The sequence below is a fragment of the Meriones unguiculatus genome, chromosome 14 (assembly GCF_030254825.1).
Source record: "Meriones unguiculatus strain TT.TT164.6M chromosome 14, Bangor_MerUng_6.1, whole genome shotgun sequence".
NCBI lineage: Eukaryota > Metazoa > Chordata > Mammalia > Rodentia > Muridae > Meriones > Meriones unguiculatus.
In genome coordinates, this window is record NC_083361.1 from 61,903,764 (window position 1) to 61,907,553 (window position 3,790).

Here is a 3,790-nt window from a genome sequence, read left to right on the forward strand (position 1 = left end):
TTGGGGTGGTGGCAGGGCTATTTCTGCAATCAGGCAAGACTCTAGACAACCCCATCGCCAAGGTCAAGGTGAGCAGACTGACCATTTTCACTTGCCTCAGGGTGACCTTGGGAGGATTCATCCACATTTGAACCCACACCAGCACCCTAATGTCTTTCCTACGACTGAGGTTGTTCTCTGGGCCTTTAGATATATCAACACGTCCCAGCAAAAAACCTGCCAGGGGAGAACTAAGATATGCTCAAAAACTGTTAGAGAATCAGTTCAAGGCAAAAAGGACAACTGTTACAGAAGGAGAAAGTTGTGACAGCTTACCAGCAAGATGAGTTGGCTTGGGCTAGGCGGTAACTCACCAATAATGAGATCCTAACAGACTAAGAGATTTGCAGATGGGGCCAGCAGCAGTCCCTGGAGCTTTTCTTCAAGGCATCAAGACAAGAGTCTGGGCACTTAATGGGGCCACAGGGATCACTCAGTAGAAGGGCAGGCATTGCTCCTGCAGAGGACCCAGACCAGTTTCCAGCAGCAAAGTCAAGCAGCTCAGTCACCTTTAACTCCAGCCTCCTCTTCTGACCTCCATAGGTACTTGCGCTCACATGCACACACCTCCACACAGACGCACATGCCCCCCTCTACACACACAAACGCATGTACACATCATTGCGGATGGCCAAGGTGTACAGTAATTTGTGAAGGAGAACTTCTGGGCAGAGCCTAGCTGGACCCTGTCATTCCTGGGCTCCATGCCAGGGGAGGTGAGTAATAATTGCTCCCAGCCTCAGCTGCCTTAGCCACGAGAAAACAATGCTGGCACCTCTACCACCAGGTAAAATGACTGGAGCCTGTGTGGAGACCACTCTTCCTTGGAGATGACCATTTCCTGCTGTTTCCACGGCTTTAACCCAGCTCCAACCAGTCCCGCACCAAACTCTAGTGCACACACACCTCAGCTATAGCATCTTACTGAGGAATGGGGACAAAGCACTATGTTGGAACTTCTCTTGAGTCCTGACAAATCTAACACCCACCCTGGAAAGCACGGAATTTCGTCCCAGTTTTCCCCTGATGGGTAGGCCAAGGTCAAGAGCAGTCAAGATCAAGAGCAGGCACTTAACTTCTGAAGGTTAGGTGAAGAAGCCCTGCCATTCCCATCCAGCCTCTTCTCTCCAAGGCCAAGACAGCCTCGGGAGTTCCCAAATCGGGTAGAGTCCACCTAGGGCTCTAGTTTGGGGTGACCAAAGAGAGCTCCCACACACATGCCATACCTACAGTCTAGACAGATGGACAGGGAGACTCCAAACCTGGACTCAGAAGAGGGACAAGCTGGGAGGAAAAGTTGGGTTGAGATAATGACAATCAGATCTAAAGTCTGAGAGATTTGGAATCTGTGCTGACTAGTCTTACGTTAGCTCGACAAACGCTGGTCTTAAAAAGAGGGAAGCTTAGCTGAGAAAATGCCTCCATAAGATCTGGCAGTAAGGCATTTTATTAATTAGTGATGCATTAGTGAACCAGCCCATGGTGGGTGGGTGGTTCCATTCCTGGGCTGGTGGTCCTGGATTCTCTAAGAAAGCAGGCTGAGCAAGCCATGGGAAGCGAGCCAGTATGAAGTATCCCTCCGAAGAACTCAAACAGGTTCCTGCCCTGTTTGAGTTCCTTCCCTGACTTCCTTCGATGATGTACATCGATGTGGAAGTGTAAGCCAAATGAGCCCTTTCGCCCCCCAACTTGCTTTTTTGGTCCTGCTGTTTCATCACAGCAATAGAAACCCTGAGACAGGGTCCAAGGAGGTGTGTGCTAGTGTGCTGGTGAGTTATCAGTTGGCTCGCCATCATCTGTAAGCAGCCAGTCCATTTTCCAGGCTGGAAACAAGTATTTCAACAAATCTGGCACGGTCCAGCTTCTATTGTGATCCCCATTTCCCGTCTGCATGGACACCGGAGACACCCCAGTGGCATCACTTACCAGAGGGTGCCAGCACCAACTTGTCACTGTGGAGCCCTGTCCAGCCACCCCCTTCCTAGGCTTCAGGCTTCATCAGAGGGTTTGGTGAGCAAGACCCAGGAGTGTCAAGACTGGGGTCGGAGCTACCTAGAGCTAGGTCTACAATACAGAGCTCAGTTCCCCAGGAAAGGTCACGATATCCCCCAACCTGCCTTCTTTAGTGCACACATCCTTCCCTTTGCTAATAATCAGAACTAACTGCTCCCTAAAGAAAAGTATAGAGAGTTGCCGAGTTGGCCTAACGCAACACTGAGAGTCTTTCCTGCTTCTTCTCTGTACAGACAGTTGGAAACTATCCCATGTGGCTGGCCATGGTCTGGATTTCAGGGGACATTCACATATCCTCCAAATACTTAACGATACTGTGATACTGAACGCTGGGCTCCATGTTGGGAATACTCATAGCAAGCACAAGCAGAGAGGACGCTGGCTCCCTGCCTCGTGGCTGACCTCTAGTGGTGAATGGACGGCAACAGCAAATTAATGCTGTTCACCCAGCAGAGATCAATTGAGAGGTTGCCCTCTCAAGCAGGGTTTCCCGGTTCTCTGACCTTCACCGTGAGCCCCATCGTATTGCTGAACCTTGATGTCCTCTGCTAACTAGGGCCAGGATGATTTCCTCACAGGGCTGCTGGGGGAACTGAGAGCATGCCAGTGCAAGGCATGTGGGACCCAGAGGAGGCTGTCAAAGGAGAGGGAGACACAAACTCGATGGGTATCTGGGTCTTGATAGCATTTCTCTCCTTGACTATATACTCTGTAGGCTCTCCTGAACTTTTCAACTATTCAGAAATTCAATTGAACTTTTCAGAATAGCACCTCCTATTGTCTTTGCACTGTCCGGTTTTAATAAGAATCCTACTGAACCTAGCAGAAATGGAACCACAGGTTTATAGAAAGCAGCTCAGAGGAAACCATGGGTCACTATAGACTTTGGGGCTCAATGATCCATCTTGCTGCCACAGAGTGGTGGGCCCTGAACAGTGGCTGGAGAATAGGGAGGCTTGCTTCAGGAATCACATAGCTGTTTTCAGTCCCCTCTCAAGCCTCCTTCAGAAACAAGGTGGCTCCAGTCTTCTGAACCCAGAATTCTGGCAAAAGAAAGGGTCTAAAAGTTGGAAGAACCATAGAGCCGTCTCCTGGGCACGGTGTGGGTTATCTGTAGTTAGGCTGGAGTTTATGTCCTGCTGCCCTCTGCAGGACAATCCTAGAATCACACTTACTCTGGGATGATGTGTCAGATGCAGAGACAGCCCCAGATTCTAGAATACAGCCAAGGCTCCACCTAGGGAGATGTGCTGGTTGGTTTTCTGTCAATTTATACGAATTGGAAAGAGGAAACCTTAATTAAGAAATACATCCATCACATTAGTTTATAGGCAAGTCTGTGGGGGACATTTTCTTTTTTTGTGGTTAATATGTTTTATTCATGAATAAGTACAATTACATACACATGCACTCTCACAATGCTTCTTTTTCAATTTTTTATTTATTACAATTTGTTCATTTTGTATCCCAGCTATAGTCCCCTCCCACATTCCCTCCCAATCCCACCCTCCTTCCCTCTTCTCCTCCCATGCCCTTTCCCCAGTCCACTGATAAGGGAGGTCCTCCTCCCCTTCCATCTGACCCTAGCCTATTAGGTCTCATCAGGACTGGCTACATTGTCTTCCTCTGTAGCCTGGTAAGGCTGCTCCCCCCTCAGGAGGAGGTGATCAAAGAGCAGGCCACTGAGTTCATGTCAGAGACAGTCCCTGTTCCCATTACCAGGGAACCCACTTGGAGA